Source organism: Asterias rubens, chromosome 10, assembly GCF_902459465.1.
Source record: "Asterias rubens chromosome 10, eAstRub1.3, whole genome shotgun sequence".
In the NCBI taxonomy this organism is placed as follows: Eukaryota; Metazoa; Echinodermata; class Asteroidea; order Forcipulatida; family Asteriidae; genus Asterias; species Asterias rubens.
The window spans coordinates 6127737-6145040 of NC_047071.1; positions in this window are offsets into that span (position 1 = coordinate 6127737).

A 17304-nucleotide genomic window follows, 5' to 3' on the forward strand; every position below is an offset into this window, starting at 1 on the left:
CCATTTCGCCTTCCGCTCTAAGACCTCATCACTCGTGAGACACCACCGTCCACCAATCAGTTCAGCCAGCCTTTCATTTGTGATGAAGTCTGACCACTTTATGCCCGCAGGGTTCGCCAAATCATTCTGCCAAAAGCATCGAAGCGCTTTAGGTCAGCTGCGTTGAAAGTGAGTGTGGTGGAGTTATACAGCACTTTGGCAATCAACAAAGACTGTACTAGCTGTAACTTTGTGTCAAGGGAAACACGCGAAGATGCCAAGTATTTGCACTTCCGAAGTGCTGCCTTTCCGATCCCTATTCTTATCCCGACTTCTTCGCTGTCATTTAAATTGTGAGTTATTGTTGTGCCAAGATAGCGAAACTTGCTAACACGTGGTATAATGGCTCCACGAAAGGTGATTGTCGAATCTGTTAAAAACCTTCTGGATGACGAGGTACTCTGTCTTACCCGGATGTATTTACAAGGCCGTACTCCCCTGAGATATCTCCAAGAATGGCAAGCATGTCCTCAGCATGCTTTCTGGAGAGAGCCATCAGGACCAGATCGTCAGCATATCTCAGCTCTTTGATGTTGAGACCACTCACATCGGGGGCTCTGAGATGTGCTGTACGGAAGTACCACTCCCTCATCAAGCATTCTGTGTAGATGCTGAAAAGTGTTGGAGAGAGTGGGCAGCCTTGTCTCACACCAGCTGGGGTGTCAAAAACCTGTGTGAGTTGACCCTTCCATCGGAGTTGACCATTTGCATTCAGGTACAGGTCTTCAATGAGTCTCAGTACATCACCCTCAACACCGAGTTCGCTAAGTTTTGCAAACATGAGCTCGTGGTTAACTGAGTCAAAGGCTTTTTTGTAATCCACAAAGACCAGATGGAGTGGAGTTTTGGCAGTGTAGTAGGCTTCCGATACTGATTTGAGAAAATATGCGGCATCTGTTGTACCCTTTCCTTCACTGAAACCGCACTGTGTTTCGTTGACTTGAAACTGTGCGATTTTCTTGAGTCTTGCCAGGATGAGGTTGATTACAATTTTACTCGCATGACTAATGAGTGCCAATGTTCTATAAATTGCTGCAATCCTGTCTATCTTTCTTCTTGTGTACAGCTATGTATATTGAATTTGTCATGGTCGTGGGCCATTTCCCTTCCTTCCATATGGCGCATACTGCTTCATACAGGATATCCAAGATCTGTGGCTCTTGTGCGGAGATGTGACATTGTCGCATCCAGTCGCCTTGTTGTTGTTGAGATCTGCAATGGCTTTTGCTGTTTCCTCAATGGTTGGAAGGGTGTATTCCCCATTGTTTGGCTGAATTTGGGGGCGTGGTCTGTCAGAGACAAACAGCTTCTTTGAATACTCTTCCCATCTGCTAATCTGTTCATCCACGGTCTGCAGCAGCTAGCTTACCATTCTCATCCTTGATGTTCACCTCTGGAGGTTTTGGTTTTTGAAGGAGAGTATCTGCCGTTTTGAAGAGTGCCCTGACATTATGAGTACGTTGTGCTTCGTTCATTGTTGCAATCTGCTCTGCAAGCCAACCATCAAGATCGTTCTGGGTTGATCGCTTGACCTCTTTCACAAGTTGTTTATACCGAGCAGGGTCCGAGTTCTTTGCTCCCTTCTTTGTGTGGATGAGGTCAATGGAGGCCTGGCTCAAATATGGCTGGTTGGCCTGTGTTGCTTTGAAACCACATGTCATGATGGTTTCTTCATGTATCACTGCAGCAATGTGATCAAGTTGTTCACCGTGTTTTAGCTTCTCTTTCAAGATACAGCGCAACCTGTCAGCAGTCTGCTCATTTTTCAATGTGTCGATGTTGGGCTTCCTGCTATTTATGCTGCGATTGAATGGTCTCTTAAACTTGAGCTTAATGTTACAGAGAACAAGACGATGGTCTGTGTCAAAACATGCACTGAATGAGCGACAATCAGTCATGTGGTTTCTTGACTGTTGATCGATGAGAATGTGATCTATAACATTTTTGGCATTGCCTGCCCTTGAGATCCAAGTGACTTTTTGCGAGGCACGTTTGCGGAACCATGAGTGTGCAGCTGTGATGTTATTAGCCATGCAAAAATCAAAGAGACGGTCGCCACTAGCATTTCTTTCCCCAATTCCATGGGGGCCCATGACAGGAGGTGTGTGTTGGTTACCTAGCTTGGCATTGAAGTCTCCAGCCACTGTCAGGATATCTCTTGTCTTTCGGTTGTAGTCTATCCAGTCTTGTAGCTGCTCGTAGAACTCATCCAAGACATCTGTATCCGCTGATGAAGTCGGTGCATAAACTGCCACAACAAGTAGTGTGCCCTTGGTGAGTTGAAACCGAGCAGCCATCATCCTGTCCGACATGTGATATGATGTAAGAAGTGTTCTTTTAGCACGTGATGACATGAGAATTCCCACGCCTGCATAATGCTTCCTTCCTCCCGATAGCAGCATTCTTCCTTTACATACTTCTTCTTGACCGAGAAGGTGTGTCTCACTCAGTGCGATTATGTCATAGCGGTAGTCCTTGAGTGCAATCATGAGATGCTCAGGAGCTAACGCATAGTTGAGTGTGGTGACATTCCAACACCCAACGCTAAAGTTCCTCATACTCCGTTCCTCACGTGCCATCAGTTGTGCACCTCCCGATGAAGGTTTTATGTGCACCACGTCCTCTCTCCGTGAGTAGTAGTTAGCATGATTGTCTTCTTCCCAAGTAGCATGTTGTAGCCCAGTTGCTGACGCGCTTAGGGGTCCACGCAGCATCTGGGGGTCTTTTGTCATCTGCGATTGAACTTTCATACTGAGGATTTGGTGTTTGTGCATTTATACACTGGCGTGGCACAACTCTTCCACCAGTGTGCAGTCCTCCACTTACCGGAGGGGTTGGTCTCTATCATTGCCACCATCAAGAGTAGTCATCTGCTAGACACCATGAAGCTGGTAATGTTGCCACAAGAAACCGTGGTCATCCACTAGCCGCTCCATCCACTATGCTTCTTCCCATAGCTTCACCGTAACCCTGGCAGGGAAGCAAGAGGTTACTGGTACTTGCTCAAGGCACCACCTCAGACTATGGAGGGAAGGAGTTGCCTTACTTCTCCTTTATGTGACGGTCTGCCACAAATCCGCCAAACAACATGGTAGCACAACAAAAGATGTGTCAACATGCGCGGAAGATATGCATCGAATTAATTGATTGTATTGTTTGCATACTTTTGTTTCAGGTTCCGATAAATCTGACCATAATGTAAGTGGTAAAATACTTTATTGGCATGGTTTACTTGCATTGTAAATGTTGGTATAGAATTTGACTGCGGGATCATAGGGTGCGTTCGTTTAGCTTCCCTGGGTCGACCCCGGTGTGTGGCATGTTTTTTTCCCAGGACAAACGTGTGCAGATAATTACCCACGTTCGTCCTGCAAAAAAAAAACCCACACACCGGGGTCGACCCAGGGAAGCTAAACGGACGCACCCTCTATGTGGAAGGAAGGTAGGTCAAAGAATCATGAATGTACACACCGGCTGGAGGCCGGTCTCTGGCGTTATTCAGGAGCCCCGAAGTGTGAAGTCAGATGTTCAGGCTACTCAATAAGAAAGACGCCAACCCCCCCCCCCCCCATCTACCAATCAGAAGATGTGTACTGCCATCTTGCCAATCATACATTACATTACAAGGGTAATTCAGTGAGTATAGGTATACACATTAAAACGGGGGACCTATAACAAAAGAGAATACGGTTCGCTCGGGAAAGGTCCACAGTTGGAAAACTGTACAAAACCAACTATTTTCCATTTTTGTTCATCATCAAATGGACATTTCAGACAGAAATATTTCAAGGGATGTTTTCCACTATCATCATTTTAGACCGTGTAAGTTTTATAATCTGTGATCTTAGACGAGTTTTGTATTACCAATTCTGTAATGTTCCTTCAACTTGATCAATATAATGCACTGTCGATTTCCAGTGTCAATATACAATCCAAGATGGCCGCTTGTCCCTGCCTTGTGATATTTTTTCAAAATTCGACCCATCCGTTTGCGAATTGGGCAAATGAGAAAATTGCTCCCCATGCTCAACTTGGTCGATTTGCACCGTCATTACGCGATTTCCAGAGTTGACTACAATCAAAGATGGCGTTTTTTCCTGCCCTGTGAGTAAATATTTTAACTTTCGACCCATCCGAGAAGCCGAAGTGTGCTGTTTCGAATTTGAACTCATAATTATATTTTGGCTGAAATCGACGATTTTTTTACCAAATTTTGACGTCACTTTTGGACCAAAAAGTTTGTACATCCAATATCACTGTCGCTTTTTAGATCATGATATTGGACATTCCAATGTTGTACATTAATATTTGATATATGACATTCCCGTAGGTTTGTGCACAATGAATGTCTAAACCCGGCCTGTACACCGATATTGCATATTGGTCATTCACGTACGGGTTAGTACTGCAACTATCTACTTTAATAAGGGAATCAATGTGTGGTGATGAGGTTTTCAACTAGTGGTTTAAACCCAACGAGGCCTGGTTCTTGATAATTTTACCAAGAGGAAGTCGAGGTAAATTATCAAGAACCAGGCCTCGTCGGGTTTAAACCACTAGTTGAAAACCGATTCAACACACTTTAAATCCCATTCATAAATACCTTTTCGGTCAAAAACATCAACACTATTTGTCAAAAAGTAAAATAAATGCAAACAATATTGCTGTTCAATGATATCTTTCAACGCAACGCCCCTCCAGCTATGAAATGGTAAGGCCCTCGGGTAAACAACTCCTTATAAGGAGATTGCATGCTATGTTGCGTCGCGCATATCGCGTGATGTGGCACAACTGTTTCAGCCGTTGCTCCCGACCAATAGCAATTGAGAAACTGTCCCGCTCACAACCGATTATAAACACTGGTCATTATCAAAGGTTTAAACACCCCACGTGACGCGCTCTCCGCCAATAGGAACAGCGAAAGTGTCTGGTATTTATGAATGTCAATTTGTGTATCAGACCCAATCAAAGCCGTGTACAACGACATCGATGTTCACTCTCCGTTCACGGCAGGGTACAAGCTTACTTTAGAGCATTCTACTCACACTTTTCAACGGGTCGAATTAAATGGAAAGCGCACTCTTACAAACAAAGGAATGGCTTGCCCCAACCAAACAACTAAGCAGTGTCCCAAGTGGGTAATGGATTGTATTTCTGCTCCGATGACCTTGGGATCCGGGATTGTAGCCCTAAGAACCGACTTCGATAACAACACCTTTGTGGCCAACCTTACGTCAGCCGTAATAGACAACCTCACAAACTATTAAAAAGTCAACCAACAGGAGGCAAACCAAGAAGCCTGTTCGATCCACACACGGAATGGGAAGTACTTGTCCCTGATCTGGAACCGTGTCTAACCTGAAATAATGCAACTTCCTGTATACCTCGGCGTCACCGAAAGGGTTGTAAGTGGGAACCAGAAACAATTGCATCCACTATCAAGACAACTAGCTCTCACACTGTTCCACTCTGCTGCAAGAGTATGCCTGCCCTAAGTGGGAAAGAATGATGACCCTTTCCCCAACGATAGTTGCATACCCATCAAGCTGCCTTAAACCAATGTAGACAGCCCCCATGTCATGAATGACCGGTGTGGCAGGAGATTCTGTCCCCCCGGTGATTCAGTCCCCCCATATGGTAGTAGTCTGCGGTCCCCTGACCAAAGATTCCTTGACGTCTCTTGTTAAAAATCTTAGGACATTGTATCACCCATGGTTAAAAATAGAGCATGACGCAACTTGTCAGGGTCGGGGGTCATCTCCAGGGAAACCATGTCTGCACTAGTTGCAGACATACGGTCGACAGGCCGGAGGGTTACAAGATTCTTTTGATCGGCAAATGACGTATGATTTCGACAGCTAGTCACTAGATTTGCCCCATACGCCTCTCTTAATATTTATGCATGAGGTACGTCACAATGCTAACTCAAAACGAGGCGATGGGCGTAGCCACTGCAAGTGATGGGGGAAGTGCGCCCATAGCCTCATTTTGGGTAAGAATTATGACGTCATGCATAAGTATTAAGAGAGGCGTATTTTTACCACTTTAAAAAACATGACACTTTGTCCTCAATGTCCAACAACTCACTTTATATAACACCCAAGCAGATCCTTGCCATTTGATTGGAGGATTGTCCGTCACGTGATAGCAAATAAAAGTACCATTGCACGCTGAGTCACTCGCCGTGCTTTTTCGTTCCATCCGAAAAGTACCATTGCACGCTGGCACGCTGCCAGCGTGCAATGGTACTTTTCGGATGGAACGAAAAAGCTGAGTAAAAACATCACTGCGTTCGCGTGTCTTTGGTAACGCAGCGCAGGTGTTACTGCAAGACGAAGGCATAGTAAAATTACTAGCATTCGGCTTCTACAGTTGAAATTGTTTGTTTTGAAAGTTGTTTCTTTCAATCAAAATGACAAAGTTCTACTTGGATGTTATATAAAACAAAAAATGAATGTTTTTCATTCGTGCAATGGTGCGAATATGTTCATTCGTTGAAAGCTGGAATGTTCCATTCAACTCGGCTCCGCCTCGTTGAATAGAACATTCCATCTTTCAACTCATGAACATATTCGCACCATTGCACGCATAAACATTCATTATGTGCATACTAATGAACACTCAAGTGAAAACACCATTGACCCATGCTCATACCTAGAAAATATTTTTGAAGAAAAAGGACAAAAACTTACCAGATCCCGGAGCGATTTCCCAGGTTTATATCTTGAACTTGTCGCATCGCTTTGCAAACGCTTTATGTAGGCACAACGCCTGCATTGGCTTTAAATAACAATAGCTGGCATAAAAACTCCTGTGGATCTACGGCCGACAGGACTGACATTATGATTCCATACCGACCATCAACGATACTGTCCGAATGTTGACGACAACACGTTCGGAACATTTCGGATAACTTCGAAAAAGGAGGAATTCCTCCTTTTTGGTCACGTGATTTTGGGTGATACCGGACCCTAAATTCGACAGAGCCTAGTCGGAGGTTTTGGGGTCTGGGAACCAGACTACCCATTTGGCAAACTGTGTACAAACTTCTTCTGATAGCGCCCTCTTTTGAATCCTCCTCCTCCAGCCCAATTAAATTGTCCATATTATGGAGGACCGATATTCCGGCGGACGGACATGGGACACCGGTGTGACGGTTTCAGTTTTCCGCCGTGTTCAGTTTTCTGGGTGACGTAGTCGGACATATCATCACGTTGTTCGAACGGTTTTAGCTTTCCGGCGTGTTCAGTTTTCCGGGTGACCTGTCAGATACCGCCGCGAGTACCCTGGCGAGTACTGTAGTTCTCTCAGCAGTGACCCCAAATTGTTTATTATTACGATTATTTTATGTGTAGTCACATAATCTCTTGTCCCATCTTTACATGTATTCATGGGTACAACTTTAGGCAGGTCACACTCTGCTTACATAAAAAACAACCCATACGATCCACGCGTTTGCCGCTAGTTGTACTCGACTCGTGGACGCCGCCATGACAGCTACCGGAGGGTAACGGATGACTCAATACGGCACTAACAATGGACTACTTTCGCTTGCTGTGCGCAGGCATCGCATGACGTAATGCTACCGTATTTGGTCATTCGGAAAACTGAACACAGCGGAAAGTTGAAACCGCCACACAGACATTGCCTTCACCTTGGCCCAATTTCATAGAGCTGCTTAAGCAAAAAAAAACATTGCTTAGTAAAATCAGATGACCGGACAAGACTCCACTCAATTGTTATGCTAAGTAAACAACAGCTAAATACTAGTCATAAGCAATGTATATGGCATGAAATTTTGGCCAGTAACATGTGTGAAAAAAGCGAGCTATTTTCGTGCTTAAGCAAATTGTTTGCTTAAGCAGCGCTATGAAATTGGCCCCTGGTAACAATTGAATCACAAGGTGACCAGACTTGCACAGTGGGAGAAGAAACATGAAGTCTTTCATTAGACTACAAGACAAACATGAAGAAATGGGGGTATACCGACGATGATGACACCAAATGCCACACCTTCTACAATGTCAAGCCATTGAGGAGCAGTGCTGCATTGAAGACCTGATGGCAGCAAACGAGAAGGCTGGGATATGTTCCAATCTAGGCCAAACATTTTGAGAGAGTATGAAGGATTCGATTGAGGAATGGTTATGAGCGATCAGCGCGTGCTTGGGAAATGGCGCGACGAGATCGATCGCCTCTGGGAAGGGGTTTGCACCTTGCTCGAGTTTGCATGTGTGTACATCAAGGGTCACGCCCATTGCCTTTTATTGCACGATTTTATAATCAAACGTGAAGTGGAGTTTAAAGACACTGGACACTATTAGTAATTGTCAAAGACCAGTCTTCTAACTTGCTGTATCTCAACATATGCATAAAATAACAAACCTGTGAAAATTTGAGCTCAATCGGTCATCGAAATTGCGAGGTGAGAAAAAACACCCTTGTCAAACGAAGTTGTGTGCTTTCAGATGCTTGATTTCGAGACCTCAAATGCTAAATCTTAGGTCTCGAAATCAAATTCGTTGAAAATTACTTTTTTTCTCGAAAACTACGTCACTTTAGAGGGAGCCGTTTCTCACAATGTTTTGCACTATCAACCTCTCCCCTTACTCGTTACCAGGACAGTTTTTATATTAATAATTATTTTAAGTAATTACAAATAGTGTCCACTGCCTTTAAGGTCAGCTTAAAAAACAACCTGTGTTTTCAATGGTTTGCGAAATATTTTAATTGTTTCTAATTTAACTTGCCACTGTCACATTGGTACGGCCTGACACATTGATCACGGGTCGACTTCACAAAGAGTCAGGACAAGTTCTAACTTATAGGACTAGTCCTATGAGTTATTACAAACTTAAGGCTAGTCCTAAGTCAGGACGAGTACTACGGTCCTATCTTGAGATAAGACTAGTCTTAACTCTTTGTGAAATCCACCGCATATCATGAAAGGTCCATTTGTTAGACTGACTCATTGAGCCGAAGTTAAGTAATCAAGGTCTTAGGAGTTCCAGTATTGCAATATTGTACAAAATTTAGCAATTTCAGAGTTTGTTTATTTATACACGAAGTTTCGTCTCCATTCTCCATTGTGAATTGAGATGCTTTGTTAGTTTTCTAGAGACGTTGTATCCTGCTGCACATCAGCGACAATTTGATGTGTTGCGCTCCCTGTCAGTTCTGCCGACCAGAAGGTATAACGGGTAATTAACGAAGGTATCATAATATTAAACTTTCATGGAAGCCTTATCCTTTTTAAAAAGCAGTCTTTGTCAAACACAATGGCGTCTCGATAACGCATTGTAAATAGGCACAGGTTATCAGATGGACGCAATGATCATCATGACAAAGGTACTTGTGTATCCGATGATATGTCATACATCAAATTAAAAACAGTCCCCGTTGAGTGTTTAGCACACACGATGTTCGCACTGAACCCGTTCATTTTAATAGCCCGGATGAAGATATGGTAGGAAGCGCATTTTTAACTGTGCACAAAACGTGTAAAGATATCAGTATATCAAACGAGCCACGACAAGTTTTGAGGTGATAGGTCTGAAAGCAAACATGGGTTTATAAAGGTGACAGGGACGGTTTGCTCTATTTCAGTGTGGCGAGAGGCTTTTGGAATGACTTGTTCCTAACATGGGCGTCAATCGGGGGGAGGGGGACAGGGGGAAGTGTCCCCCCACCTTTTGGAGGGTGGGGGACACAATATCGAATGTCCCCCCCCCCCCAACCTTTTTGACCACCTTTATCATGAAGCCCAAGTTTTGCACTGTGTAAGACGAAACCCTGTGTCCCTATATGGGCATTAATCCTGTGGGCAAAGGATGACACAATATCCCCCCCCCCCTTAAAAATGGCCCTATATTAAATGGATGAGGTGTCAGTAACATTTATTTCAATGCTGCAATTCATTACAGAAAAGCACAATAAGTTGAAATTACCCAAGTAGCACAGTAACATGAGATAATAAATATATTTGGTGCACAATGAATCAATAATAATCGGCAGAATGACAACATTTAGGAGTAAGGTGAAGCAGAACGCTTTTGCATCACAGAGCATCTAAAATGCACCCCGAGCCGTAAAGACTTCTCACACGCATGCTCCATCGTTGACAGATTTGCACCTCCCCCTTGAATGAGTGGAGGGGACGTGTACCCCACCCCACCCCGATTTCGAAGGGTGGGGGACACAGTATCAAATGTTCCCCGTGTCGTGTGACCACCTTTATCATGAAAATCGTGTTTTGCACTGTGGAGCACTGGAACACAATATTCACACAGCTCATTGTTTTGTTTCGTTTGCCATTTGGCCGCTAAATCTAGAATGCAAAACTTTCCCGGGCCCTTAAGCGGGCCCGGAACCATGCCGTAAAGGTTTTACACTCGCGTGCTCACTCTTTGACAGTATTTTCCCCTAAACCTTGGTTCATAATCCGCACTTGAAGATGGTGTCAACCCAAAAGGTTCTACTGCTGCTCACATTTTACAGATGTTCTGTTCCGTTCTGTATGCCTCTTATTGGCCTAAGATTGCACCACAGAGCATCTAGAATGCAAAATTTTCCCGGGCCCTTAAGCGGGCCCGGACCCATGCCGTAAAGATTTCGCACTCGTGAGCTCACTCTTCGACAGATTTTCCCCCTAAAACTTGGTTCATAGATCCGCACTTGAAGATGCTGTCAACCCAAAAGGTTCTACTGCTGCTCACATTTTACAGATGTTCTGTTCCGTTCTGTATGCCTCTTATTGGCCTAAGATTGCACCACAGAGCATCTAGAATGCAAAACTATGATACAATACTTCTCTCCATGTGTACCCATCTTCAACTTGTTTCTCCTTCTTGTTTAAATATCCAATTATTGTCATGACTATTATAAAAACAATTTTCACACAATGTTATATATTATAATACAATTTGATTGCATTACAATGTGATCATAGTATAAGATGACTGGGTCTATAGTCTAAACCAACCCGTCTTTATCAGTCAGAAAGTGCAGTAGTAGCCTATTAAGTGGACTAAAAGATTTAACAATTTGTTGTTATTGAGTGATCTTTTAGGTAAAAGCACGAAATTGACACGCGTGTATTTTATATCCCTACAATAGAATACAGTGTGTGGTGCATCTCTAATGAAACACAACGGGTTGTAGTCATTGTTGATATGGATATACAACGTCGGCGCATTTGTACACGCCTCTCACTAAATAAACTTGAATAGTAATGCTAAATATTCAAAAACACTCAACAACTATTTAAAGTCTCTCAGCCTCTTGAAAACCAACCGTTATACATTTTCAAATAGCCTAACTTTAGAGAGTTATTTTCCATTATTGGTAGGTCAGCCGTTTGGAATTGCTAAATACCCTAGGAAATAACACCCAAACCGACATGCCGCCAGTTTTCACGAGGCACCCCTCCAATTCCAAAGTAGCCCAAACTTATCAAATCTCCCCAAAGTTGAGAACCCAGAGTCCCAGGTTGTGATAGATTCTTATAATAATACAATATATAGTTGCATGGCCCCAATAAAAACGTTATTATCCAAACCATTTTGAAGACCTACGATAATCAGCTTTGGCGCATGAACATTGTTCAGGCTAGTTCCAATCATGTTCAAATCCGCTAATATTTATCTCCATGAGCGTTGAGTGTTCATGCTTAACTAAAAGGCCGGTTTATAGTCAGTCACGTCGGATCGGATGGTAACGACTCCGTGAGAAACGAGAATGGCATGCAGAACGTGAGTTGGCGCAGTCGACAGAGAATTCTTTATCTTATCGGTTGCCAAGCTTCTTCTTTAAATTGGCAGAAAAGATAATAGTTTACCAACAAGTTGATGTGAACTATCAAATTGGGACATTTTTGATGAGGGGAGCGCCTCGAAAATCGGAGTTTGTGGACCGGCGACGGGCAGTCCACCGCTATAGAAGATAACTGCGTAAATTTGGTCCGCCGGTGTCGCATGCAATTATGTCCTCTATGCAATACTATCCGGAGGACATTACTGCATATGCAAGAAAGTCTGCCGGACGGTTTGCATATATGCAATCGTGTCCGTCCGCACGCTGCTGCATAATGCAATTGTGTCCGCCCGGATACATTTACATATACAGTTGTTTCCGCCCCGTGCAAAACCGTCCTTGCAGTAAATTAAACACCCTTGGTCGACGGAACACGTTCGCCATTTCTTTACAAGCTAAGTGCATGTCATGAATGACATGGGAAATAATCGGCCGTTGGGCATTCGCTGCAATCATAAAAAAAGGGGAATATTCATGCTGCATTATACGTAGGTTCAGTGCATGCACGCTCGCTTACGCGCGCACACCAATGAACAGTCATTTGCATAGCCCCGGACACGATTGCACATGCAAAAGTGTCCGGAGAGGACAGTATTGCATGGCGGACACAATTGCACCTGACACCGGCAAACAAGGTGTTGGCTGGCATTAGACTTGGCCCGTCTTTATCCGTAAGGATAAACGAGCCTCGAAGAATTACGTCAGATGTTCAGGCTAGTGTGGCATGAGATTCTATGTATCCCCTCCCCCCAGATTAAACCCCACCCCATATGGCGAACTATGGCCCTTTTCAAAACCAAGGCTTCGGCTTTAGATTCGGCTTGAGGCTCCGTTCTCTCGTCTGAAGCCCTGAGCGCGTATACGCAAAGCACGCGCGTTATTTTGTCAAATCAACCGGCGGGGCCAAGCTAGCCTGTGCCGAATCCAAAGCCGAAGCCGTCGTTTTGAAAAGGGCATTAAACAAACAACTTCTGGTAGCGCCCTCTGTTGAATCCTCCTCCTGCCCATGTTAATAGCGAGCTGTCGATTTTCGGGACGGTGCACTCAGGACGGGAGAGAGCATAACACGGTGGTCTGGATGCTCACGCTCGAGTGCTCCCGTCCTGTATGCTGTGGACTGCAAGGTGATATAGAATTAAATCAAGTCCCAGTCCCTTGAGAGTCCTTTTATTTCCAGTCCCATCGCCTTTACATCAGACAAATGTTGCGAGGCTGGCATTCCCCAACCTAGCCCCCTGTGCCTGGCCATTTTCGGGACCACAATAGCAACATTTTAACGTAAGATAACGACTTTTAGGATCTCTCTCTTGTGGAAATTTGTCAATACAACACATTAAACCCGGAAGTTACAGACCCGACAAGGCTGTCGGCCTGACGGCCTCCGCATGCGGTTTAATAGTGGTACGAGTGCGGATGACTTGTGTGCACAGTATTCGTACGATGTGACAGTGTGTATACGGGTGGGTCATGCGGTGTGATCGCACGCACCACGCACAGGGTATACGGGTGGGTTTACACGGCGTCTTTTCGGAGCGAATAATGCGACTGCCTTGAGCAAGGCAATACAGACCGAACGTTGTTTCACAAAAATAGCGTTCAAAATCTCTACACGGCGGAGACTACTTCAGTTTGGCGCATGCGTCGATCGATTGTCCTGCTCCCTTACACTGATCATGGAGCAATACCCACTGATCTTTATTCTTCCCGCGGTGACGTCAGTGCACCTCGGGCCAGCCCCAAGAGCCCCATTTGTGGATAGGGTCACTTGGGGCTGGCCCGAGGTGCACTGACGTCACCACGGGAATGCTCACGTGGTGACGTGTCTGGGTTTTTTTCCTGGTTCGAGGACGAACGTGGGGTAATTATTGTGTGCCCACGTTCGTCCTGGAAAAAAATAAAATACGCAACATCGGGGTCGACCCAGGGAAGTTAAACGAACGCACCCATTATATACAAACTGTAATCCCTTATAGCGTATTTTTTCCCCAGGAAAGATGAGGCAACTAAGCATTAATGGACGTGTTGTACATGTACCTTCTTTCCTCATATGGGCGCAACCACCCAAGCGTGTCTAGAATACCCTCTATACACGTGTAATTGTATCACATCTCCATGTGAACTCCATGCGTTAACAAATGTAGCGTCCTCCGTCTTTCGATTGGATGGTATCATGGAGCAATAAACTAGTTTATTGCTCCATGGATGGTATTGATCATGGAGTTTTCCTCCATTAAGCACACGTTGTTATTGTAGCCTGATTATCCCTGGAAAAAAAAAAAAACACGCTTAGATTTTTTTACCGTCCCGTGTGACCGTCCCGAAAATCGAAAGGTCGCTAATACCGAATCTCCGGCCGGCGGGCGGAATTCCCAGGGACACCGAACGAAACCATTGGAGAGACGGGACTGAGGGGCCAACGAATAAAATGGACAAGAATCACCAGGATCGCGACCTTGGATTTGACCAACCTTTAAGAGAGCATTATCAGCAAGGCCTGCAGTGAGGTGAAAATAAACAATGTACGGAGAAAACTGTGTTTATCTTGCCGCTGGTACGGACGACTTGTGTACCCATTAAACTAAACGCCATCATCGACGCTAGAGGGCGCGCTTCTACAAACACTGTACAAACGTTTAAAGTAGACTTGGTTACAATTCCAGTCTGCGATTGGGCTTTTAGTCTACCCGATGGCCTGAAATAGCGCCCTCTTGTATACTAACCCTCGTCATAGAATGGAGGAATACATTTATTCCTCCATGGTCATAGCCTACGATTAGCGACCTTTCGATTTTCGGGACGGTAGCACACAGGACGGACAAAAATTCTAAGCGTGTTTTTTTCCCCAGGGAAGATGAGTCCACATTAACAACGTGTGCCTCATGGAGGAAAACTCCATGGCCAAATACCGTCCCAAAATCGAAAGACGGAGGACGCTACATACAACGCATGGAGTTCGCATGGAGATGCAATACAATAACACGTGTAGAGGATACTCTAGACGCGCTTGGTTGGTTCATGGAGAAAGGAAGAGAAGGAGCTCGAACGACCCGCAAAACCGCAAAGTAATAAAAGAATACTCTGACAAAGCCCCTGTCTGGCCAGTGGAAAAAGATAGGAGACCTCCAGCTGGACGGCCGATTAACGAGCGGGATTAAATCTCTTTGTACAGAACGTGCGGTACCGCCAGTCTGAGCTCTTGCCTGCGTGTAAAGTTGAATCATTTGAGACAAGAATTGTAAATATACACGTTTTCATTTACCGTTTGTGGTGTTTCACGGGAACATCATGGCATATTTTTACATTTTTTTGTGACTTTCCGGTCACTAGCGGTGGTTCAAAATTTGGGTATTAGCACACGAGGGTGGTTGGTATTCAATTGTGTTTTTCGATTTGGTGAGCACAAGTGTACAAAATTTTTATCAGGTCTCAAAAAAGTTGTTTTTTCTGTATTATATTCATACGACATACGACACCATAGTTGAGTGAAGAACCAAGTGCGCACGCGCAAACTCACATACGCCAGGTCGCTCATTGTCTGTGTAAGGTATGTGGGTGATTACGAGGTGTCATTAAACGACCGCGGTACCACGGGTTCAACTTTTGAAGTCCCTTCGTTTGAGCTCCTTCTCTTCCTTCCTCCATGGTTGGTTGCGCCCATGTGAGAAAGAAGGTACATTTAGAACACGTCCATTATTGCTTAGTTGCCTCATCTTTCTTTGGGAAAAAAAATACGCTACAAGGGATACTGATTGTATGGGTGCGTTCGATAAGCTTCCCTGGGTCGACCCCGGTGTGCTCATCCAATGGGTGTATTTCATTTTTTTCACGACGAACGTGTGCAGATATTTACCCACGTTCCACCTGGAAAAAAAATACGCATCATCCCGTGACTCTTCTCGTGGTGACGTCAGAGCACCTCGGGCCAGCACCAAGTGACCCTATACCCACTGAAAAAAGTTGGAACCGTGGCTTGTGACGAGCGACCCGACCATTCTGACAATCCAGCGTCTGAAAGTTCTTCTTCTTCCTTTAAAGTGCTGCTTCAGAAAATTTGAAGATTACCGCACTGTGGCTGGGCGCACGCGTGAAACCATGGAACCGTAAGCCAATCAGGTGCAAAAATATACATGGTGCAAGTAAAAACTGGCCAGCAAGATTACTAACTAGGTGAGACCCTCAGTGCATTCTTGAATGCATCTAGAGAGGGTGAGAGTGCATGGTCCGTCTTCAAGCAGTTCCAGTCCCTAATTGTGCGAGGAAAGAATGATGATACATAGACCTGATTGCTGCAGTGCGGGATGTAGAAGCGATATCCATGTCCTCTGGTCTGGAATTGTGGTTCAGTGAGGTGTGCTTGCCAGGTGATGTCAACAAGTTTATATCGGATGCGATACATCATGGCAAGACGGCTTTGGAGACGTCTTCTTTCCAGAGTGGGCCACTGTAGGTTTTTGAGCTGCTTGTGTGGTGGTAGTTGCCGCTGACATAGCGAGCACCTCTACGTTGGACCATCTCAAGCTTGTCGTTGTTGCGCTTGGTGTGTGGGTCCCACGTAGAAGCTGCGTATTCCACAATCGGCCGGACATAAGTTGTATATACTTGATCTTTTGCGTGCAGTGCCTGAAATTACGATTTAAGAAGGCTTGGGTGGAGTTTGCCTTCTTGACTGTGGCATCAACATGGGCATTGAAGTTAACCTTGGAGTCGATGTGAACACCCAGGTATTTGGCAGAGGTGACTTCATCCAGGATGTGATTGTGAATGCTGTAAGGTCTTAGTTGCTTGGACACAGTGCTCCAATGAACGATCATCTCGGTCGGTGGTCTTCTGTGGACAACCTGATCGTGGTATGTATCCATCGACCCATATTCTTTGAGTTTCCGTAGATTGTAGCGGACAGTCGAATCACTAACGCCCAACCTTCTCCCAATTTCCCGAGCTGAATGCCCCTCCTGGAATAATGCTTCGATCGTGCCTTTTTCTTGAGCCGTGATGGGAGTTTTTTCTGCCATTGTGACGTTCGATGTAGCGAAGTGAAAGGTATTGTGATGCAAAAAGACCGCCCAGGAAAGAGGATACGTCATGCTTTCTTTGAAGGCAGTGGACACTATTGGTAATTGTCAAAGACTAGCCTTCACTGTTGGTGTATCTCAACACATGCATAAAATAATAAACCTGTGAAAATTTGAGCTCAATCGGTCATCGAACTTGCGAGATAATAATGAAAGAAAAAAACACCCTTCTTTGTCACATGAAGTTGTATGCGTTTAGATGGTTGGTTTCGAGACCTCAAGTTCTAAATCTGAGGTATCGAAATCAAATTCGTGGAAAATTACTTCTTTCTCGAAAACTATGGCACTTCAGAGGGAGCTGTTTCTCACAATGTTTTATACCATCAACCTCTCCCCATTACTCGTCACCAAGAAAGGTTTTATGCTAATAATTATTTTGTAA